This window comes from Microcaecilia unicolor, chromosome 4, assembly GCF_901765095.1.
Source record: "Microcaecilia unicolor chromosome 4, aMicUni1.1, whole genome shotgun sequence".
NCBI classification, from domain to species: Eukaryota; Metazoa; Chordata; class Amphibia; order Gymnophiona; family Siphonopidae; genus Microcaecilia; species Microcaecilia unicolor.
Window position 1 is genome coordinate 195,930,829 of NC_044034.1, and position 24,896 is coordinate 195,955,724.

General features: G+C 46.2%; 1 protein-coding gene across 6 annotated transcripts in view; it reads right to left on the reverse strand.

The window, feature by feature from the left end:
• Window positions 1–12,323, reverse strand: part of HPS5 (HPS5 biogenesis of lysosomal organelles complex 2 subunit 2) — a 379,294-nt gene extending 366,971 nt beyond the window's left edge. For 4 of the 6 annotated variants that reach the window (XR_003941938.1, XM_030201106.1, XM_030201107.1 and 1 more), the window contains exon 1: window positions 12,237–12,323. The gene's annotated coding sequence lies outside the window, so the exon portion shown is untranslated. Of the gene's footprint in view, window positions 1–12,152 lie in introns of all 6 variants that reach the window. The other 2 variants (XM_030201104.1, XM_030201105.1) reach the window with 2 other exon arrangements.
• Window positions 12,324–24,896: the final 12,573 nt, after the last annotated feature.

Consider the following 24,896-nt stretch of genomic DNA (forward strand, 5'->3'; position numbering starts at 1 on the left):
TCTCAGCCCAAGAGGAGAAAATCGCTCTTGTGGAATGTGCCTTAAAGGCGTCAGGTGGAGGCCGGCCACATAACAGATATGCAGAAAAAGAAAACGGCTTCCTTAAGCCAACGGGCTATAGTGGCTTTAGACGCTGGAGACCCTCTGCGAGGACCTGACAACAATACAAAAAGATGATCAGAGGTCCTGAAAGCATTTGACGTCTGCAGATACTGCAACAGAGCCCTGCGCACATCCAGAAGGTGCAACTGCCCAAAAGATTCCGGAAACTCCTCCCTAGTAAAGGAGGGCAGAAAAATAGGCTGGTTTAGGTGAAACGCTGAAACCACCTTAGGCAGGAAGGAAGGCACAGTATGTGCCGTAACTCCGGACTCTTGAGAATTGCAGAAATGGGTCTCGACAGGACAGCGCCTGGAACTCAGACACCAGTCTCGCCAATGTAATGACCACCAAAAAGATTGTCTTTAGAGTCACATCCTTCTCCGAAGCTCGCCTCAGCGGCTCGAAGGGCGAACACTGAAGAGCCTTTAATACTAGCCCCAGGTTCCAAGCCGGACAAGGGGCCGGAGCTGAAGCACCCCTCTAAGAAACCGTGCAATGTCCTGATGCGCAGCCAGGGAGAGGCCCGAGACCTTCCCCCAAAAACATGCCAACACTGCAACTTGAACACGTAGGGAATTATAGGCCAAGCCTTTTTGTACACCATCCTGCAAAACGTCAAGTATCAGCGAGACAGAAGCCCGCATGGGTGTGATCACTTTAGAAGCACACCAAGCCTCAAACTGGCGCCAGATCCGAGCATAGGCCATGGAAGTGGAATGCTTGCGGGCCTGCAAGAGAGTGGAGGTGACCTTCTTAGAATAGTCCTTGTCTCTCAATTGCGCCCTCTCAATAGCCATGCCGTAAGACCAAAGCGGCATAGATCCTCCATGGTCACTGGACCCTGCGTCAACAGGTTCGGTACCAGAGGCAAGGGAAGGGAAGCCTCCACCAGCATCCGCCGGAGGTCCGCATACCACGGCCGCATGGGCCAATCCGGGGCAATGAGGATCACCACTCCTTGATGCAGCTGAATTCGCAGGAGGAGACGCCCTATTAAGGGCCAAGGAGGGAACACATACAGGAGGCCCGGAGGCCAGGGTTGAGCCAAGGCATCCAACTCCACAGAGCGAGGATCTCTCCGTCTGCTGAAAAAAGGACAGAACTAGGGGGGGGGGGGGGGGGGGCGGAACTAAGATGGCGGCATAGCAGGAAGCGTTGAGAGGCAGCTCTGAGGTCCCGTTTGGCGCTAAATTTTTTTTTCGCGACAACGCCCCATACCAAATGAAAGGGGACTACGAGGTTAGTTCCCCCACCTACCTCGACGTCCTCCCCGTTCCACACAGGGCTCGAGCGCTTCTTTTTGCCGCTATCCCACGGAAATAGGGACACGGATCCCGCTGCGCGGCCCTCAGGAGAGGCGGAGACCATGCTGGGAGAGGAGGTGTCTCTTTCACCACCGGCAATGCTGAAGCCTCCGTGCCCGGCGTCATCGACGAGTCTGGTTGGGAAGCAGCAGCCTACCGGAAGTGTTCTGACTACTGCTCCCTGTGAGGGTCAAAAAACGTTGAGAGAGACGCCGAGAGCAGAGGCAGGAGCCTCAGGAAAAGATCCGGAGGTAAATCTTGAAATGATTTGGAAGAAGCTGAATGAAATGGATACCACTTTACATCAGACATCAGGTGAAAGAGCCTTTAATAGTAAATTTCAAGAACTTAATTCTAAAGTGGATTTAATTAAAGAAGAAACTGCTGAGAAAATTCAAAGTGTTCAAAAGAATGTTGACTCTTTACAGCAGTTTAAATTATCTGTGATTAAAGACAATGTAGACATTCGGAGAAAGATGGAACAGATTGAGAACTTTAATAAAAGATTAAATTTACGTTTGTTAAATTTCCCTAATCTCCCTGGGATTACTCCTTATGGTATGTTTAAAAGATATGTTAATGAAGTTTTACAAATTCCTCTGGAAGCTATTCCGCCTGTAAATAAATTATATTATATTCCTGTTCCTAAATGAGAGAAAGGGAAAAAACAAGAACTTCAAGAAGTCAATCTGGATTTAAACAATATCTCAGCAATATTGGAACAGACATTGGATGAAAATATTGAAAGATCCACTTTCATTGTGTCATTCATTTTTGAACAGGACTTGAATATAATGAAACTTTATTTTAAGAACTTAAAAACCTGTTTTGGTGGAATTAAGGTTCAGATTTTCCCTGATGTAGCGAAAGCTATCCAACAAAGAAGGAAAGCCTTCCTAGCGTTAAAATCAAAAACATCTGATATAGGAGGGACTTTCTTCTTAGCATTTCCATGTAAATGCATTGTTAAATTGGGTCATATTAAATATACCTTTTATTCACCTGAACATCTAAAATCATTCCTTGATTCAAGACAGCAGTAACGATATAAATATAACGTGGGAATGTTAAGCCACTATCTTTTTTTTCTTTTTTAAATTTGTTAATAAAAATCCTCTCTAAATTCCACCGACACCCCTCTCAGTTTAATGTGGTCTAAGGAAGCAAAACTTTTATGTTATAGGAATTTGATAATACGATTTGTATAATTGTACAATATTTCCTTAAATGTTGCTTAATTTCCTCTTATGAAATCATGGCTGTTTTTCAATAACAAGTATCTCCTTGTTGTAATGTTTAAAATTAATAAATATTAAAACAAAAAAAAAGAAAAAGGACGGGACTTTGGCATTTGAGCTTGAGGCCATAAGATCCGCTATGGGCGTTCCCCATTTGGCACAGATCTGAAGGAACACTTCGTCTGCCAATTCCCACTCTGCAGGGTCAATTTGATACCTGCTTAGAAAATCGGTTGCACGCTGCTCTGACTTGCTATGTGAGCTGCTGACAGAAGCTGCAGATGTAGCTCGGCCCAGTGGCATATCTGAGCGGCCTCTGTGGCCAGTGCTTGGCACTGAGTGCTGCCTTGACGATTTATGTAGGCCACTGCTGTCATGTTGTCCGACAGCACTCTGACAGCCAGTCCCTCCAGAGTCTTGTGAAAGGCCAGAAGAGCCTGGAATATCGCTCTCAGTTCCAAGCGATTGATGGACCACCCCGTTTCTTCGGGTGTCCACAGACCCTGGGCATAGCTTCCCTGACAATGTGCTCCCCAGCCCTTCAGGCTGGCATCCGTTACCACCAGGCACCAATCGCGAAGCGCTAGTGGCATTCCTTGCCGCAGCATGCTGTGTGAGAGCCACCACTCCATACTGAGCCGGGCCGCAGGGAGCCACGTGAGTCTGCGTTGATAATCCTGGGACATAGGAGACCATCGTTGAAGCAGGACAATCTGCAGAGGTCTCATGTGCGCTCTCGCCCATGGCACCACTTCCAAGGTGGCCATCATCGACCCCAACAGCTGGACAAAGTCCCAAGCTCGCGGGCGAGGCATCCGCAGGAGCAGACGGACCTGATTCTGAAGCTTGCACCGCCTATGGTCGGGTAGAAAGACAAACCCCGAGGCCGTGTCGAACCAGACCCCCAAACAGTGTAGAGAAGGGGGTCAGGTGGCTTTTGGGTATATTGACGACTCAGCCCAGAGATTGCAGTACTGAGACCACTCTGGCTGTTATGTGACGACTCTCTTCTACAGAGTCTGCTCTGATGAGCCAGTCGTCGAGGTACGGGTGAACCCGGATACCCTCTCGCCTGAGAAAGGCGGCTACTACTACCATTACCTTGGAAAAGGTTCGGGGAGCTGTGACAAGGCCAAAAGGCAAGGCCCGAAACTGGAAATGTTTTCCCAACACCACAAACCGAAGGAACCGTTGGTGCGGGGGCCATATAGGAATGTGCAAGTAAGCTTCTTTCAGGTCCAGAGACGTGAGGAACTCTCCTGGCTGAACCGCCACAATGACGGTGCGCAGGATTTCCATGTGAAAATGCCGCACTCTTAGAGACTCGTTGACTTTAAGTCGAGAATAGGCCGATAAGACCCGCCTTTTCGCGGCACCACAAAGTAAATGGAGTAACGTCCGCAGCCGTGTTCGGCGGGAGGCACAGGGATCACCGCTCCAAGGTGCAACAAGACTTGTAAGGTCTCCTCTACCGCTGCCCGTTTGACAGCAGTGCCGCATCGGGACTCCACAAACACGTCTCTCACCGGGGCACTGAATTCCAATCGGTAACCTTCTCTGATCAGATCCAGGACCCACTGATCTGAGATAATCTTGGTCCACTCCTCGAGAAAGAGGGAAAGGCATCTTCCTACAGCTGTAAAGGAGGAGTGGACCGGCGTCCCATCATTGTGGAGGACAGCCCTGAACTCCTGGCCTTGAGCCTGCCGCTGCGGAGCATTGGTCCGAGCGAAAGGAGTTCCTCTGCTGAAAACGGGCACGTTGAGTAAACCCAGCAGAGCGCCCCGGGCGATACCTTCAAGCTTCACAGAAGCGAGGTCTGGAGGAGGAGGGAACCAACTGACCCTTGGAAGAAGGCTGCGGCCTATCCACAGGTAACTGCTGGGGTTTAGCATCCCCCAGGTCTTTAACAATCTTCTCCAACTCCTCTCCAAATAACAGAAGGTCCCGAAAGGGCAACTTCACCAGCCTTTGCTTAAGAGGCCATGTCAGCCGCCCAATGCCGTAGCCATAGAAGGCGGCGGGCGGACACCGCCACAGACATCTGTTTAGCCGAAGCTCTGACCAGATCATAGAGGGCGTCAGCTAAAAATGACAAAGCCGACTCCATTCGCGGTGCAACCTCAGCGAGGGACTCCACACCATCCACGGGCTGTTCCACTGCCTGTTGTAACCAAGAGAGGCAGGCTCGAGCAACATAAGAACTGCACACAGACACCCTTAAGGCTAGGCCCGAAATCTCAAAGGACCGTTTTAGCGCTGATTCCAGCCGCCGGTACTGAATGTCCTTCAGGGAGACCCCTCCCTCTACTGGGAGGGTGGTCTTTTTGTCACCACCGTGACTAAGGCATCCACTTTAAGCATCCCAAAACGGGCCAAGTACTCCTCACTCAGAGGGTAAAGATGCCCCATCGCCCTGGCCACTTTCAAGGGCCCCTCAGGGTCAGCCCATTGAGCAGAAATAAGCTCTTGGATGGAGTCATGCAAAGGAAAGGCTCGAGCAGGCTTCTTAGTACTCGCCATCCTCGGATTACCAGAGGAGGCCTCGCCTTTAACAGGATCATCAATAGAGAGGGCCTGTAAGGCGTCAGAAATAAGTGCTGGCAGCTCATCGCGGTGGAAAATCCGGACCGCAGTGGGATCATCCAGATTCAGTGGCAAACCGGCACCTTCCTCTGGCTCCTCAGACCACGAAGGCCTGCCAGATCCCTCAGAGTCCCCACAGCCCGACCACGGGGGGGGGGGGGGGGGGGAGGGGGATGCACCACTCTCCAACGGGGAATTTATATTGCATCCAACACTCAGGGGAATCCACATCTGACATCAGCCCCGGGCCATCATCAGTCGCAGAGGGACCAGGTAGCAACGCAGTGTCAGACACCTGCGGCAGAGCTCTTTTCAGAATGAAGGCTTTATGTAAAATAAACACAAACTCGGGGGAGAAAAACTCACCCTGACCTCCCGTCTCCGAATTAGGAGCCACGGGGAACGGAGCTCCTCTGGTAGCCTCAGCCCAAGGCACCCCTCTGCTCTCAGACTCCTCCACAACTGCTGGAGTCAAGCCATGCGGCACTTCCAAGATCGCGCCCGCTGCCAGCTCCATCGAGCGGGAAGAATCATTGCTCGCCATGCTCGTACTGGCTCTACCGTCTAAACAGCACGTTTTACAGAGCCCCGCTGCTGATCTGCGCTTGCCACAACGGGAACAGCGCTTAACCCCCTCAGCAGCCATCGCTGAAAAACAGCGGAATAAAATTCAAAATGGCAGCTTTGCGCCAAAATCACCCCGATCAGAATGCCGTCCGCGGGCCCTCCCCGGAGGAGCTGAGTACCGCTCTTACCTCAAAGGACCGAGTCCACGAGCTCCGGTCACACTGCACAGTCTGGAAAAGCCTCAGAAATAGCAGGGCTGTCAAAGCCTGATTTTTTTTTTTTTTTACGTTGTGAGGAAAGTTGGAGGCAAACAGCTACAGAGGTACTCCGGAGGCAGAAGAGGATGGGAAAGGCAGGGAAAGGGCGAACCTATGTGCCTTGAAAGTGGGCTCCACTTAGCCACAACACCCCTGCTACAACTGGCAAAAGCACAGGAGCCACCCCAGGCAGAATCTTCAAGGAGCTGAACAAGCTGCGTCCAACCCTGCTGGGAGATAGAGAAATACTGAGAGGCAGATGGAGCTAGCCGTCCTAGAGGCACTATGGTTTTCAGTGTTCTCTATCTCCCCCTGCTGGTAGGTGGACACAACCCATTCATAATCTGCTGCTGATGACAAGGAAACAAATGTTTAGTTAGTGTTATAATTGATCCATATTTCAGTTACCTGTTATTGTTTGCTGATTGCACATTTGTTGTTTATTGTTCAATTTTTTTAAAATTCTTATTTATTGCAATTCAAACTCTGACAAAGTTCAGACATCTCAGAATAAAATGCACAACACAATGTTTGATTTGCCTTAATTTCTAACATTTTATCCCAACTAAACCCCTCCCCCCCCCCCCCCCCCCCCCCCCCCCCCTCAAAGTTAAGAGTTCAATATCTTGCTTCTTGCTACTGGGGTGAGAGTGTCCCAAAATGGAGACCAGGTACAACAGAATTGGTCACCTCTCTTGGAGGCCAGGTCCCTTATCCCTTTCTTCTCTAGAGCACATGCTTGAATCATTGCCAATCTCCAGTGGTATATGCTCGGGCGATCTACAACCAGCCACATTTGCAGAATGACACGCTTTGCCATCAAAACTGCTCTTTTCAGGAAAGCCTTGAATCCCACCAGGGCCGGCCGTTGCATCTCAAAAAGGTCAAACAGTTGCCGTGGGTTGGTCTCCATTGGTTATTCCAGATCTGGGATACATGACTGCTCAACTCAATCCAAAAAGATTGCACCGGAGCGCAAGTCCACTACATGTGCCCCAGGCGAGCAAAAGTGCCGTTACACTTTGGGCAAGTATCCGACTCTCGAAGGGTGGCTCTGAATGCTCTGTGTGGGGACACATGTAAACGGAGCAGGAATTTGTATTGCATCTCCCACCAAGCCGCATTGTCTGTCAGTTTATAAATGGATTTAAGACATCTTTATTTGTTCTGGCTGGAGGTTAAGCTGCAATTCCGTGTTCCAAGCATGTGCCACCAGCCGACAGTCAACTGGCTTTAACGAATCTCTCAAACTGCGATGGAAATAGCTTAAGGGCACTCGCAACTGTGCCTCTAGTCCCAACAGTTCATTAATTTTTTCCCAAGAGGCAGCGAGTTTACATAATGTCGCAATTGTGTATATGCTAACCAGTCATTCGCACCCAGTCCATACTCTTCCTTCAACTCCGCAAACGATTTTATTACCCCCTGTTCGGTTACCATATCAAATAAATACCTAATTCCCGCTGCGGCCCACCTCTGGAAGGGAGCCGAGGAACCACCCGCCGGGAACACCAAATTGCCCCTAAGGGCGCATGGAGCTAGTAAGAAAAGTGCATTTGACCCAAAATTGCCACCTCTGCCCCTGTACATGAGAAAAAATTGGTAGAGCGAAACCAGTCAGATAGGTGTCTCATACTGCTAGCCAAAGCAAACATCTTAAGATCCAATAGTCCCAGCCCCCCCCCCACGCGCACGTGCGACAGCATTAACTTCGAGAATGGCAAGCGGGCCCTCTTTCCCTGCCATAAGAAACAGGTCAATTTTTTCCACAACCAATTTCCCTCACTGGGCCTCAACAGGAAAGGAAGCATCTGGAACACATAAGTCCATTTGGGAAAGAGGACCATATTGTAGAGTGCGATTCGACCCAGTAGGGTAATCGGGAGTGCCTGCCATCACTGAAGAGTCTCTGCCGCCCGCTGTTTAAGCGGCCCCGTGTTTAGTGCATAAAGCTCCACTAAATCTGCGGGGATATGGACCCCCAGATATTTAATACTGGACTGTGCCCACTGGAAAGGAAAATTTCCCTCCCACCGTGATCGAATTTCTGTGTGGATTGGGAGAGCCACTGATTTGTGATAATTTAGGGAGAATCCCGTCAGAAAGCTAAATTCATCTAATATTGCTATCAAATGTTTTACCGATGGTCCAGGATTAGTCAGAGTCAAAAGGATATCGTCAGCAAACGCTAACACCTTTACCTCCAGTGATGGCATACTAATCCCCACAATATCTAGGTCCCTCATGATCGTACGAAGGAGTGGCTCTAAATATAATAAAAACAACTGTGGAGATAGCGGACAGCCCTGCCTTGTACCCCTCTGTAACTGAAATGAAGCGGTCTGAGTCCCATTCATAACTACCCGAGCACAGGGGTTAGAGTATAGTGCTGCAACCGCCTCCATAAACCAGCCCCCCAATCCCACATAATTCAACACTTGGAACAAGGTAGGCCCACTGTACTTTATCGATGCTTTTTCAGCATCCAGACTTACCAATATCAACTGTTCCCCTGTGGCTTGACTGCGCGCTATGGACATAAGCATCTTTCGTACATTTACTGTTGCTGGCGGCCTGTAACGAAACCAACTTGATAATCTCCAATTAGGGATGGTAAATGTTGCGCCAGTCTATCTGCTAGAACTCTGGCCAAAATTTTGATATCCACATTTAATAAAGATATTGGCCTGTAGGCTTCTACTTGATCCAGAGATTTACCTGGTTTTGGGATCAGGGAGATTAGTGCCTCATTCTCTCCTAGGGAAAAATAACCTCGTCCTACCACTACATCATAGTACGAGACAAGGGGCCCCATTAAGTCCTGACCCAAAATTTTATAATACTCACTTGAAAACCCATCGGGGCCTGGAGCCAATCTCAATGGGCGGGACTTTATAACATGTTGGAGTTCCTGTGCCCTTATGGGGAGGGCCAAGGATTCCCATACTCTCTGCTCCAGAAGCGGCATACCCGGATTTAATTTGTGATGTGCTATCTCTCACTGTTACCAATAACCTACCCTTCAATTATGGGCTGCTCATGTCTTTGTCAGTGGGCAAACTTACAAAATCAGCAAGGGATCAAATACTTATTTCCCCCACTGTATATAATTTTGGACTTTAATTATTACAACCGGAGGCTTCTTTCCCTCTTGATATCTTCCGAGCCGGTGTGCCCTTTCGATGCTTAGGCCTCCTCTGCTATCCGAGAGCGCAAACTCGTGCTGTAGCCATTTTTCCACAGTAGGCCCCAGGTTTTTCTCCATCACTGACTCCGGTATACCAACCAGCCTCAGATTAGAGCGGCGCGCTCTATTTTCCAAATCGTCTATTTTCTCTGCCTGTGCACTGAGCTGCGCCGCCAATTCTACTAGTTTTGGCTCGGTTGTATGCCACGTGTCTTCCATATCCGATACTCAGTGTTCTAGCTCTTGCGTGCGCTTCGCTATCACTGCTATACTGGCGTCCAGTTTTCCCAATTGGTCTGCCAAGGAGTCAAATCTCGGTTCCAAGACTGCACTGACCACCCTCGAGATCTGAGTCAGCTGGCGCTCCGAGAATTCAGCGTGCGTCTCCGGCTCCCCGTCCGCAATCTTGGGTTCTGCAGTCGTGGGTGAAGATTTTCCTTTCTCGGCTTTGACGCTTCGTTTCGCTGTTCCAGCTGGCATGGCGACCAAAGAATTGTTCCATATACCTTCACGCTGTGGCGGACGGGGGTCAGGAACTTTCTTTAATTTTTGCTAGTTTTTTGGGTAGTACGAGGAGCGGGGTCCCCGGAGCTCAGCTGCTACGCTGCTGTCGCTCTCAGCGCATCACGTGACCGCCGTTCATTGTTCAATTTTTAAGACAACAAACAATTTAGTTTGTTGCCTCTCCCTGTCTAGACTGAAAGAATCCTGGTGGTTTGTGTCAAGTCTGTGAGTGCTTTCTGGGAACTGTGGGACCACTGGGAGTGTGGATCCAGTAACCTAGAAATCACTGGGGATAATTTGAGAGCGGTAGACTTAACCAGAGGAAGGGGACCCAGTCGATGGGAAGAGGGTGCTAGTGTATTGCACAAGCGGCAGGTACAGGCAGACCTGAGCTGTGCTAGGGATAGACCCTCTAAGTGTCTGTGGGTTATCCCAGGCAGGTGGCTAAGCATTTCGTGACATAACCCCTGTTTATCCTTTCCTCCCCTGTTTAGGTCAGCAAATCTCTCCATATACATATTCTTACATAAACCCCCTACCATCTTCGCCGCTTTTCTCTGAACTGCTTCAAGTCTTAGCAAGATAAGGCCGCCAAAACCGAACACAATAGTCCAAGTTGGGCTTCACCAATTACTTGTACAGGGCCATCAACACTCCCTTTCTTCTGCTAGTTATACCCCTCTCTATGCAGCCTAGCATCCTTTTAACTACCTTGTCGCACTGTTTCATCCCCTTCAGATCTTCGGACACCATCAGTCCAAGGTCCTGAGCCAAGCTTACCAATTTCTCCCCTCCTATCCAGTACGTCTTTTGTATTTCTACTCATGGTTTCTACTCCCACCAGGGTATCCACTCTACTGGCTATCTTCATGTCATCCGCAAAAAGGCAATGTCTCGCACAAATATATTAAACAGAATCAGCCCCAGAATAACTGCTCACATAAGCATCTACATTATTTTGATCAAGTACTCCAACCATGATGCAGTTATTCAAAACATTTTATATTGAAAAACATATACACTTAACAGTCTGCACTTCCCTACCTACAGTTCTGTTATAAAATTTCCTTCCATATGGGAAAAATATGCATGCAACCTCTTTTCTGCATATTTTTACCAGAGGGGTGAGCTGGATTTGGACTTTACACAAAGTATGCATGTAAACATTTTCACAAAAATTTTATGCATCTCAAACATCAGGTGAACATACCCATGCAAATTGGTTGTCTGAAAACTGTTCACTCTTTCTATAGAGGCATGTTTTTGTACAACATTTTTTATTGACACTGAACAGAGGTTTCCCAGGTCTGGTGTTAAGAGGCTAGAACACAATGTGTGTGGTTCTTGCATTTGGAAGCTACACATTGGAGGGTGTTTACCAACATGTACGTTGGAAAAGCCATGCTGTAAATGTTGAAGGCATGGTTGGCACCTGGCCAGTATTTTCTGTGCTAGACAAACACTTCAGCATACAGCATGGATGCACCTGCATTACATCCTGAAGTGTTTGACACAAGCCCTGCACTAAAAACACACACAAAAATATATACTGCTAGCAACTGCAAGTCAAAGATGCCCCCCTCCCACACCAAGTCAATTCCCCTCAGATCAAAATGACTCCCTAAAAAACACAATCTGATATTTCCTCCATCCTGGAATTTACCTGGGGGTGTTCCCTGGTCATCTAGTGGATACAACAAGAGCTATCCCCCTCCACACCTGTCCCGTTTCCATGTGGGTTCAAAGGGGTCAATAAACCAAATAAGGGCACCCACTCTATCTTGTATACCAACCCCCGCCAAGGGTTAAAAGCTGCCATTTTAAACACAGGAAGAAACAGGGCAGGGCAGAAGTAGAGGAGACCATTCCTGTTCCATCAGGGATATTGCTGGGTAAGCCCTGGGGAGCATGGGCGCACAGCCATGCTACTGGTAATCCTGACCTGCATGCTAGCTTTCAGTCCCATTCCTATCTCATCTTTGTCCATGGATCCTGACCCGACCCATTCTAAGAAGTTAGTGTAGAATCTCTCCCAATTTACAATCCATGATAGTTGGATACTACCCATCCTAAATACTTGTGTGGTTTAGTAAACATGCCCCATTGTTTGGAAGAGAAAAAGAACACCTTCAGAAAATGCAGATGCAGTCCTCTGCATTCACTTTTCTGCTATGCCAAGGGAGAGCAATTTGTTTTGTTTGTTGGCTTAAAGACATGGTTAACTATCATTTGGCATCACTACTTATTTTAATTCTATCAGAAATAAGTTAAGATTCAACATTCATTATTTTGTGAACCTTATCAAAATATACACTTTATTTTTTAGGTTACATCTAGTGGTATCTCTACACTTCTAACACGCATTCGGCTTCCCTCCCACTCTCACACACCGAGCACCTCTTCACACCTATTTGGGGACCAGCCTTCTCTCCTCCCTGTCCGCGATCCGGCACCTCTTCCTCAAACCCCCATCATACCGTCAAACTCATACCAGAGGTCGTTCACACACTTTTCTTCTCCAGAGAGTACACCACCCTTTCTGAACCATCTGTCCCTCGGCTATGTCCTGCTTTGCCGGAAACAGGAAGTTGAGTCAAGAAAAGCAAGGCCCAAGGAGGTTTAATAAAATAGGAGACGAAGTGACGTCAATACGTTGAAACCAATTAGGTGTGTGTCTCTGTTTCCACTCCCGTCAGCCGTCATCTTCGTACTCCCGGTAAAGGGCCAGAATCAGGTGCTCAACGTTCATAAGAGTGTTTATCTATCTATCTATCTATCTATCTATCTATCTATCTATCTATCTATCTACTTACTTACTTACTTACTTACTTACTTACTTACTTGTTCAAGACATTTATATCTCACATCAAACATGAATTAGTTTGAAACCTGAGAACATTTACACATTTTCTTCATGTGCCTACATCAAAAGAAAAAGATGGCATGTGAGAACTTGCGCCTTTTGTTTTGTGGATTGCAGTGGTATATTATAAAAATGCATTATCCGCCGCTTTTGACACTGTCAATCACAGCTTACTTCTTGACACACTGTCCTCTTTTGGGTTCCAGGGCTCTGTCCTCTCCTGGTTCTCCTCTTATCTCTCCCATCGTACCTTCAGAGTACACTCTCATGGTTCTTCCTCCACCCCTATCCCACTCTCTGTTGGAGTCCCTCAGGGCTCTGTCCTTGGACCCCTTCTTTTCTCTATCTACACCTCTTCCCTGGGCTCCCTGATCTCGTCTCATGGCTTCCAGTATCATCTCTATGCTGACGACACCCAGCTTTATCTCTCCACACCTAACATCACTGCAGACACCCAGGCCAAAGTATCGGCCTGCTTATCCGACATTGCTGCCTGGATGTCCAACCGCCACCTGAAACTGAACATGGCCAAGACCGAACTTCTTGTCTTCCCACCCAAACCCACTTCTCCTCTACCTCCACTCTCTATTTCGGTTGATAACACCCTCATCGTCCCCGTCTCTTCTGCCCGCAACCTCGGTGTCATCTTCGACTCCTCCCTCTCCTTCTCTGCGCATATCCAGCAGATACCCAAGACCTGTCGCTTCTTCCTCTATAACATTAGCAAAATCCGCCCTTTCCTCTCTGAGCACACCACCCGAACTCTCATCCACTCTCTCGTTACCTCTCGCCTTGACTACTGCAACCTACTCCTCACTGGTCTCCCACTTAGCCACCTATCCCCCCTTCAGTCCGTTCAGAACTCTGCTGCACATCTTATCTTCCGCCTGAACCGATACACTCATCACCCCTCTCCTCAAGTCACTTCATTGGCTTCCAATCAGTTACTGCATTCAATTCAAGCTTCTGCTACTAACCTACAAATGTACTCGATCTGCAGCCCCTCCTTACCTCTCAACCCTCATCTCCCCTTACGTTCCTACCCGTAACCTCCGCTCTCAAGACAAATCCCTCCTTTCAGTACCCTTCTCCACCACCGCCAACTCCAGTCTCCGCCCTTTCTGCCTCGCCTCACCCCACGCATGAAACAAACTCCCCGAGCCCATACGCCAGGCCCCCTCCCTGCCCATCTTCAAATCTCTGCTTAAAGCCCACCTCTTCAAGGTCGCCTTCAGCACCTAACCTCTACACCTCTACCCAAGAAATCTAGACTGCCCCAACTTGACATTTCGTTCTTTAGATTGTAAGCTCCTTTGAGCAGGGACCGTCCTTTTGTTTATTTTGTACAGCGCTGCGTAACCCTAGTAGCGCTCTAGAAATGTTAAGTAGTAGTAGTATTCAATATCTATCTTTCAAATGAAAGACAGATATTGAATAATGAGGGCAACATTGTCCAATTCAGCACACTACTGATCTGTACTGCTGTCTGTAATTTTGGAAGATGTAAATGAGAAAATAAAAAGTACTCTGTAGAAGTTGTTGTTTATTTTTGCAGGTTGTGTATGAATGCCTGTTCTGGTGTGGTAATATTTGAATAACTGCCTATACTTTTGCTTTCAATAGTGTTTGCTATTGTTTGGGGTGTAGTGTGACAAGCTCCACCTACTGGCTTCATCTCTACAATGGACTAGATAGGATGGTTGGATCAGGAATAACAGGAAATGGCATGACGTCAAAAGTTGAAGCCTGTTCCCCCAGCAGCAGCCATCTTGGTTTGTCCAAAACAATAACAAACGCCATTAAAAACAATTGCAAACTAGATTTTGCGTTCTCTCTGTTAGGAGGGGATTGGGGGCGGGAGTTGGGGGCGTCATTTGGGAAGCTTTTGTGGGGTCTGTGAAGGGGGGAAGCAAGCAAGCTGTTGCCCATGCCTCTGCAGTTACTGATCTGGGCCAAGCTGCAAGGTGATGCAGATGAGGATATCCTGTTTCCTGATGGGTTTGTCTTAACTGCCTTGCAAAGCCTGGTGTTACTACTCTAACCATTCTGTAACCTGAGCTATTTTTTTAACCTCGGTGGGGGGTGGCCTAGACTTGTTTTTGGAGCCACAGGGCCACAACTCGGTCCTGAGGCCTGGACTTGGTTTTGGAACCTCAGGGCCACAATTCAGCCCTGAGGCTCAGGCAGAGCCAGGGCCTTTCTTAAAGCTGACCCCTAGAAAAATCAAGCCTCCCATGGCACCAAAAAGAAGTCTGCCACTCCTGAGCGCCTGCACCCACGTCAGGACTGCGACTCATCCTGCCTCTCAGTAATCAACTTCCTACCCACGGTCCTCCAAGACGTCCAAGTACTGCCTCCTCCTCCCTTCAATAATTCAGCGCAGTCGCACTTGCTCTCTGCCCAGGCTGATATAGCAAGGCTCACACCGACACATGCATGGACCTCAACTTATTAAATCACCTTGGACCACCAGCATCAGAGGTCATCTGATCTATAGGCGCATGCTTGTGGAGACCTCCATGTGCAGCCAGATCCCTGTCAACAGATCAGATGATGTCTTTGATGTTGCTGGGCTGTGCATGTGTCAGTGTGAGCCTTGGTGTCTGATTTATTGTGTAGACTGGCAGGTTTGTTGTTTTTTTTAACACACAACGGTCTGATTAATGCTCACTGTTCATTGCTTTCTGTCTGCTCAATCTCCTTTGTATTTTCTGCTGCCGGAGCACTTAAAGGAAATTTTGTCCCTTCCATTTTCTCTCTGACATCACTGTGTGTGCAAAGATTTATGAACTGTCTTTCTTCTAGCAAGTGCAGATTCGTCTGCCCATAAATTCCGTCCTAACTGTTTTCTGTTTCACAGCCCGTTGATTCACAGGACAGAGGAAACTTTAAAATGCAGTACAGTCTTGTTTATCCTATTATGATTTGAATTTTTTTTACAGCTAACTTTTCCATCCACCCCCACCTTTTTTCCTTTCCCCCTTCCAGCCCCCCTTCCACCACCCTTCAACCCCTCCTTCCTCTCCCCTTCCAACCCCCCTTCCTCTCCCCATCCCTTTTCCCCTTCCACAACCCCTCCTCCTAACACACCCACTCCCCCTGCTGACCCATCCCACCTTACCCCCCCCCTTCACTAGATTTTTCCTCTACTTTACAGTCTTCAGTAGCAACTTAAGCAATGGAAATTAGTAGGCTGCTTTACTCCTACACTCATTCCATTACCCACTTTACTTGACTACCCTTGTTTTTCTGCCCTCTTGTACAATTGTATTCTCTTTAATTACATTTAATTACATAACAGATCACTTGTTCCAATTCAACTTTATTTTTTATTTTCTACATTTGAGAACAGTTTTTCTTCTTTTTGGCCACCAGAGGGGGCTACCATGATACAGATATCCAGTATAGTTTTGTTTAAGTTGCAGAGGAAAGTTAATGTATGTGAGAATCCCATTCATTTTGGGATAATTATGAAAGTTATACGGAAATGGTATTTCATTATGACAGGTTTCAGAGATGTTTGCATAGTAAAATGGTTTAGCTGTTTATGTGCCATTTGGATGTATAAGTGCATATTGTTAGAAAGCCACATAACAGAAACTTTAGAAAGAATACTGCAAGTCGCGATGGTGAGAGAAGGTGCTGACGGTCCAGAGGTTTGTTGTAAAGTTTGAATGGGGTAATGTATCTGGTATTCTCTGTGCTCTCATTATTCTGATGTTTGCCTCCTTTTGAAGCATGATGTGAAGCCGTCTATTCTCATTTCATACCTATATTTTCTTTTTATTGTGTTTCTATTTCTCTTTATATGCTGTCAAACAGATCATATTTCTTTGAACACACAATAGTTGGAGTCTTTACACAAACTGTTTATTTACCTATCAGTCTTGAGAAATAAAAAAAAAAATCATTGTATTCAAACACACACACACAAGGGACACGGAGGAGATGAGAGGGGAGGAAAAAAAACACCACATGCACACTCTCTCTCACTCTCTCTCATTCTTAACTGCCTATAAGGAGCAATTGACCCTCCACTGTCACAGGGACTACTAGCATCTCTCTCTCTCTCACACACACCAGGGGCGTAGCTATGGGTGGGCCTGGGTGGGCCCAGGCCCACCCAATCTCGGCCCAGGCCCACCCAGTCGTTTGCAACTTTCCACGACGACAATGATGACTTCGTCTTCTTGCCTGCAGCGGCGAGCGGGCGGGCGTAAAAGTAGCAAGTAGCCAGGCTCCGCTCGACTCCCTCCTTCGCTTCCTGCCCTCTCAGTGTCACGCCCGCCCGAAAGGAAATGACATCAGAGGAAGGCGGGATGGCGCGGAAAGAGGGCAGGAAGCGAAGGACGGAGTCGAGCGGAGCCTGGCTACTTGCTACTTTTAAGCCCGCCCGCTCGCCGCTGCAGGCAAGAAGACGAAGTCATCATCGTCACGCAGGTCCCACATTACATTCTTGATGATGCCCCGCTCCTGACATACTTACCCTCCCCCAGCCATCCCTCCTCTTGTGCTCTCTTATTTATCCGTCTATCCCCCTTCAGTCTCCTCACCACCATCTCTGTCGCTCTTCCCAAGTCCATTCTCTTCTCAGACTCACTCCTTCACCTCTTTTCTCACTCCAGTTCTCCTCTGTTGCCCTAGTCTCTCATGTTCTATTGCCTTCCAAAGTTCCCTCTCTGTGTCTTATTCTCTCTTCTCATTTTGACCCTGCTCTGCACGCCCTTCTCTTTGCTGCCAGTCATCTTTCTGATTTTGTTTTTTGTTCTATTTTTTTCTCCTTTTGGAGGAGGGGTTGCTGAGTCCAGTACAAAATAACCCCATTAAATTAAATTGGGGGGGGGAGGGGGAGTAGAGTCTAATAGTACAGCCATAGCAATGATAGTGAGTGAGGCTGAGGGGTCAGCACCGTCATACACAAGGCTCAGGTAAGGAGCAGAGAAAGTGCAAAATAGCTCCCCCAACATGTTGATAAACCCCTTCTCTGTTGCTAGCAGTACACAACTTACTGCGCTCACAACCTTTCTGTTTTGCAGCAGGTTGAAGCCTAGTTCAAAATCACAGTTGGTACAGTAAATATCTCATTGAGAGAGCCTCCTGCCACTAGTATAATAATATGGTACAGTGTGATGCTATATTTTGGTTTTATATTGCATTTGATATACATTGCAACATTTAAATAGTAGGGAGGTTTTATAGCTGCAGAACGGAAGGTGAATTGCTTTTGACTTTATATTTTTTTTGTCCAGTGAAATGTGCACAAGTCCAAACTTAAAGTCCACCTCTTTACCAGTGCTTTTGACTCCTAACCACTACTCACTTGCCCTGTCCTTTAGCCTCACCTATTTATCCACTTACCCTTAATTGTTCTGTCTGTTTACCTGTCTTATCTAGATTGTAAGCTATTTGAGTAGGGACTGTTTTTTTTGTGTATGGTGTACAGCGCTGTGTATGCCTTGTAGCGCTATAGAAATGATAAATAGTAGTAGTAGTCCACTGTAAGGAAGGAAGCCATTTGGTAAATGTGTTTCCACTCCCCCGTGCAGCCATCGCCGTTCACTCAAAACACAGCAAGCAAACCTGTGAGCTGCTGCATCCACGTTGTTGTTCTTTATTGAGAGAGGGGAGATGCTGCGAAGGGGGAGGGGGCAGGGGATACACCGGATAGAATGGGGAAGGGGATGGAAAAAACAGGATGGGCAGGGAAGAGAGGACAATTGCTGGATAACGGATTGATGGAGGGGACAGGAGAGAGGAAATTTGCTGGAGATGGATGAAGGAGAAGGCAGGGGAGAATGGAGAGTTGCTGGACATGGATGGATGGAGAGGAGGGCAGGGGAGAGAGGAGAATTGCAGAACATGGATGGATGAATGCAGGGGACAGAGGACATTTGCAAGATATGGGTGGATGGAGAAGAGGGCAGGGGAGAATGGAGAGTTGCTGGACGGATGGATGGAGGGAGGGAGGGGAGAGAAGTCAGGGAGGAGATGTGCATGGATGGAGGGGAGGGAAGAGAGGAGAAATGCTGGACATGATGGAGTGGAGGGCAGGGAAGAGAGGAAAAATGTTGGACAAGGATGGAGGGAAGGAAAGACAAAGGAAGGAGATGCACATGGATGGAGGGGAAGGGAGAGAGGAGAAATGCTGAACATGGATGGAGGGGAGGGAAGACAGAGGAAGTAGATGCACATGGATGGAGGGGAGTGAGGAGAAATGCTGGATATGGATGGAGGGAAAACTGCTGAGTTTGAGGACTGGTTTGGAACACGTTGAGGGCAGACACTGAAACTCGAGGAAGGATAGGGACAGGGCTACAGATGGTAGACAGGACACATAAGGACACAGGAGGATGGTGGACATGGTGAGAGAAAAAATATCAAATGGAAAGAAGACACTGCATAAAACAGAAGACACTGGGACCAAAGCGAATAGATCAGACAACAAAGGTAGAAAAAAGTATTTTATTCAGAATTTATTAATTGGAATATGTCAGCTTTTGGAAATGTGCATCTGTGATATTTTGCATGTAAGTTTCAATTTTTCTGGTATTGCTGCATGCTGAGTCTGACTTCTTGAGTTAACTTTCCAGTTCAGTATTTTGCCTTCATATTTTTTGATTTCTAGTTCCTTGTGTCATGTCTGTTGTGTCATGTGTTTTTCATGTGTGATCAAGGTGCAGTATTCTGCTAGCATGTAGTATTTGCAGCCCTTTTTGTTTTGCTTTTATTTTCACGAGGTAATGTATTGGTGTTTTAGAGCCTAGTGTAATTACAGTTCTGCCTTTTCAAGCATAAGGTTGTAGCTCGTTCTGTCCTTGGAATTAGTGCTGTTATAGTTTAGTAAGGATATGAGTGTGTTTTTGCACAAGTTTGTGTATAACATTTTGCAGTGGAGAGATTGTGGGATAATGTAATTATATTTAAAAATATCAATTTTTCCATTAAGTATGTATGTACTTTATTTATTTTTTGTCTATTAGATTGTAAGCTCTTTGAGCAGGGACTGTCTTTCTTCTATGTTTTTGCAGCGCTGCGTATGCCTTGTAGCGCTATAGAAATGCTAAATAGTAGTAGTAGTAGTAGTGGTTATACTGATGCAGGGCAGCTGTTGGGCAGACTACTTAGAAATCCATCATCAAGTGAATTGTAAGGCATTATTTTGTAGGATCCCAAGAGACACTACTCATACTTATATAGACAGTGTGTGCCCACCCATATTAGCTCTGGGCCCACCCAAAATCTCAGGTCTGGCTACGCCACTGACACACACACACGGGACATGGAGAGGATGGAAGACAAAAAAAAAGAATCATTGGGTATGGAGGGGACGGCAGGGGAGATAAGGTAACAACTGGCTCAAATGGTTGTGCTCTGCTATGCAAACTTTTGCTGCTGTCTCTTCATTTTGACACTAGCCTTGCACATTCTCTTTCACACAGACACGCGCACACACACATATACACACTCTCTCACACAGACACACACACTTTCTCTGTCTCATACATACACAGACACACATACATATACACACTCTCACTCTCTCTCTTAACTCACGCTCAGTCACACTTTCACACAGACACACACACACACTTTCACTGTCTCTGTCTTCCACATACTCACTCTCACACACACACGGCTGGAGTGGGGGCAGGGGAGTGAGGAGAATCGCTGGGTGGCTACAGGGGGGGTAGGGGACAGAGGAGAATCGCTGGGTGCCTGGAAGGGGAGCAGGGGACACAGGAGACAGTCTCACTCTCTCTCACTCACACACACACACACACACACACTCACACATTCATTCTATCTCTCTCTCTCTCACACACACACACAGTCACTGTCAAACACACTCTATCAAACATACACACTCCGAGGAAAACCTTGCTAGAGCCCGTTTCATTTCTGTCAGAAACGGGCCTTTTTTACTAGTATTTTATATGATCAACAGAGATGAAAGTCTTGCCATAAGAAATGTAATCCACAAGGAAAAATTTACAAACAGGGAAAGGCCATTTTAATAACATAATGTCTGTTAACAGACTTCCTAAAGCAGTCAACAGAGAGGCCTTTTTCATTAAGCTGCTTGGAAAGTTTTTCACCTGGCAGCTTCAAATGCTTCTGTTATAAGATATTCTAACCAGGACAGTCAGAAAATGTGAGAACCACAGGACAGTCACAGAGATATCTTTGAAGGGTGATACCACAGAATATATGTAAGATTCTGTAAGATATAGTTTTATTTCATTTCACTGGGAGTAGAGAGCTCATACAGTAGTTATTGAATCATTGCATCACTACTAAATGTTTACAGGCACTCTTGCACACTGTATTTTGTGGGCTATAGACCTGATTTGCTAAGATTTTTCTTCCATGTGGAAAACCTTTAGTATATCAGGCCCTATCTGATGTTAGAATTGTTGATATTCTTTTTTTAAATGTTTCATCATTAATAAAATAGAGATAAATCATATGTAGCTGCTCTGTACTGTGGTGAGGTCCAAAAGCCCTGGTGGGCTGCAATCATATGTGATAGAGTGTGTGGTTAGAGCACTTGAAAACATCCATTACAGTCTTACACAGGAATACTTAAGGATTAAGGTCTGATGACAAAGTTAGTAATGAAATGTTCTCTCAATATATCTAGGTGAATGATTGGTGGGTTACTACTGACTGTACTGAAGAACTTTAAATATACCTTAGATTTTGTGGAGTTTTGTCAAGAATAATGAGAATATGATTCACTTCTAGATAAACCTTAGTTGGTTTTCCACACTATAGTTTATGTATAGTGTATTCTATATGCAGCGCCTTACACTTATAGAATACGCTTATGCAAATTTCTATAGTGCACAGTATTTTTAGGTGCCTTATATAAAATTTAGCCCATAGTAGCTTAGAGTTCAATATCAACCAAAAACTGGTCTGCTTCCAAGATCTCAGAAGAGTCATAGTGTGAACAGAGTTTGCAAGGTAAAATAACCTTTTCCTACCTCATGGCTACCCCTCTGGTACTTTTTGTGGGAGTACTCTGTAGATCTGCTTCTTTCTGCTCTGGGCCTCCCTGTCTTTTTCTAGCCCTGGGGTTTTATTTCCCCTGGCTGAACCTTGTCCTCCTGGCTGAGCTTTCCAGGCCTATACCTCTTAAGATGGCCTTGGGGTGTGTGGGCTTAAGTGGGACTGGTATCTTCCTATACATCCCCTTGCACCTCAACCCCCCGCCCCCAGAACCCACCTCCTCTGATCCTTTATTGCACCCCCAGTGCTCACTGGGTGACTCCTTGCTGGGTAGTGGGTAAAGAAGTGCTTCTGCCCTGGCAGCCCCTTCAATCAAAGGAGTCAGGCTGCTAAATAAATAAATAATATAGCTCACCAGCTTATCCAGTTTACATTTAAGATTATCCTAATATTATTATGATGCTTATGTTTTTATTATACTGTTTTCTTGTATTTGTTACCTTCTTAATGCCCTTTGTTAGAAAGGCAGTTTAAAATCTGAACAAATAAATAAACAAACCAATAGGAGAAAAAAGACAATGGGAATGTAAAGAAAGATATTATAATTAAAATGGGGCTAACCACAAATCATGTTGTGATAAGTTCTGATAGCAAGTTAAAAAGTACTTCTCTGATTACCCTTTCCAGTTTATTTGTTTTTGTTTTGTTTTATGCTGTTCATTGTTTACTTTGAGATAAAATAAAATGATTTTTATGACAAGAATGCATTGGATTGAGAATTAAAATATTGAATATCATAGATTCATCTGAGGACAGTTTACATTTAAGATTATCCTAATATTATTATGATGCTTATGTTTTTATTATACTGTTTTCTTGTATTTGTTACCTTCTTAATGCCCTTTGTTAGAAAGGCAGTTTAAATCTGAACAAATAAATAAAAACAACCAATAGGAGAAAAAAGACAATGGGAATGTAAAGAAAGATATTATAATTAAAATGGGGCTAACCACAAATCATGTTGTGATAAGTTCTGATAGCAAGTTAAAAAGTACTTCTCTGATTACCCTTTCCAGTTTTATTTGTTTTTGTTTTGTTTTATGCTGTTCATTGTTTACTTTGAGATAAAATAAAATGATTTTTATGACAAGAATGCATTGGATTGAGAATTAAAATATTGAATATCATAGATTCATCTGAGGACAGAAAGGCACATTAAACCCAGTCAAATAAACCCCAGTTGAATATGCTCTGGAAATTATGGTAATGAACTGTGACATCAAGCCGTGCACAGGCCCTGCATTCGAGGAATAAGTTGGGGAAAAAGGGACACACATGCACATACACATACGGCTGTCGACATATCAAGAGGGCTCCACTGCATCCACACAGGTTGACTGCCATCCACCAGAAGGATGATGCTTACACCATCCCCGTCCAGATAGCTGACATCCAATCACTTTAGTCCATTTTGCTGTTGCCCAGCGACGTTTCCTTCATCAGTGACACTCTGTGCAAATTCCCTTCAGTAAGTGTTTCTCCACTTCTGTGCAGGTACCTGGACAAGGTGCCAAGCCACTTGTGGGAATGTGCAGCCTTCCGTTGACTGTGGGACAAAAGTCTTTCACCCACCACTTCTCTATTGTCAAAGGCCTACACCAGCCCTTATCTCTGGGCTCTGATTGCCTTGTGCGACTGGGAGTTTATGTGGATCTGGTGAACATTGTTTTGTGGAGTAGACTGGATGGCAGCCCGGTGGAATCTGAATCAACGCCTGTTAGCTTGAAGTCTGGACAGACCATACCCCAGGTCTGTGAGGTAGTTTGTGCTGAAGATGTGACCATTCCGGGAAGAGTCAGGGATTTTTCCATCAAGCTCAGTCTCGCACAGCGTCTGTTGGACAAAGTGGTGTTTCTCACTTTCGGTGTTCTGCCATGTTTAGAGGTGACTGGTACTTCTTTTCACTTGTTGGTCACCAATCCACAGTCAGATGAAATAGTTGTGTCTCAAGGAGACCCTTTTGTATTTCTGGTGGGAGAATCTTTTCCTGATGTTGAGGTAAGTTTGCCTAGTATTGGCAGGCTGCCTTCATCTTGGAACACCTGCCGGGGGGGGGGGGGGGGGGGGGAAACAACTGGATGTCTGTTTACCTCTCCCAGAGTTTGTTTGGCCTCTCCCATCTCTCTTGAGTTTGTTTGGCCTTATGATGCAATGTGTTCACAAGTGCAGTTGGAAGACGACTGTTTGATTTCGTCTAGGAGGATGTCTTTACCCCAGAAGTTTAGAGTGGTGAATTCTGTTGAAACTTCATCTCTGCAGGAGGAAATTGAAGAGCAAGTGGAAATTCCATCCAACCAGCCTTTCTCAGAGTTTGATGCTATGGTGAAAGATCAAGTGGAACAGGCTGATGCTTGTGCTACTGATACAGAGAAGGTGCAGTTGACTGAGTTGCTGTACAAATACAAGGACCTTTTTGCTGTAGACTCATATGATTATGGGCTCACAGACCTGCATGTCACCAGAGTTCCTACGGAGCCATATAGCAAACCTGTCTTTGTGCGCTATAAGATTCCATTGGCTTCCTACGAACCCGTGCAAGAGATTCTCAACACGTTGGAGGCCAGGGGCATCAATAGGCAATGCAACAGCAGCTACAACTGCCCTCTGTGGCCCATTTTGAAAAAGAAAAACAGCTGGAGAATTGCATTGGATTACCATCAGCTGAATAAGCGAGTACCTTTGTCCAGGTGGCCTATGGCTCCTCTGGACCTTAATCTTTCTACCATCAAAGGGGCTAAGTATTTCACAAGCTTAGACTTGGCATCAGGGTTTTGGACAGTACCTGTCCATTCACATGATCAGCATAAACTGGCTTTCATGTTTGGGAAGAAACAGTATACGTGGAACAGAACTCCCTTTGGTTTTTCTCAATTCCCCTGCTGAATTTAATATCTTCCTATACAAAGCACTTCCAGATGCTGAGGCTTGAGGAACTGTGGTCTATGTAGATGATATTCTGATCAAAAACCCTACTTTTCTAGAACACTTGGCAGAGATTAAGCATGTTTTCGTACAGTTGACAGATGCTGGAGCTAAATTGACCCTGTCCAAAGGACAATGGTGCAGGAAATCGCTGAATTACTTAGGGTATGAAATTTCTGCTGAGGTGAAACAACCCACCAATCTCACAGAACTTTGTTCCTTTTTGGGAATATGCAATTACTCCCGAGATTACCAGACCCTTGGTCAAGTTATTAAAGAAAGATGCACCCTGGGCTTGGGGTCCAGAGCAGGAATCTGTGATGCAGGAGCTGAAGGATCAGCTTAGCCTCTTTC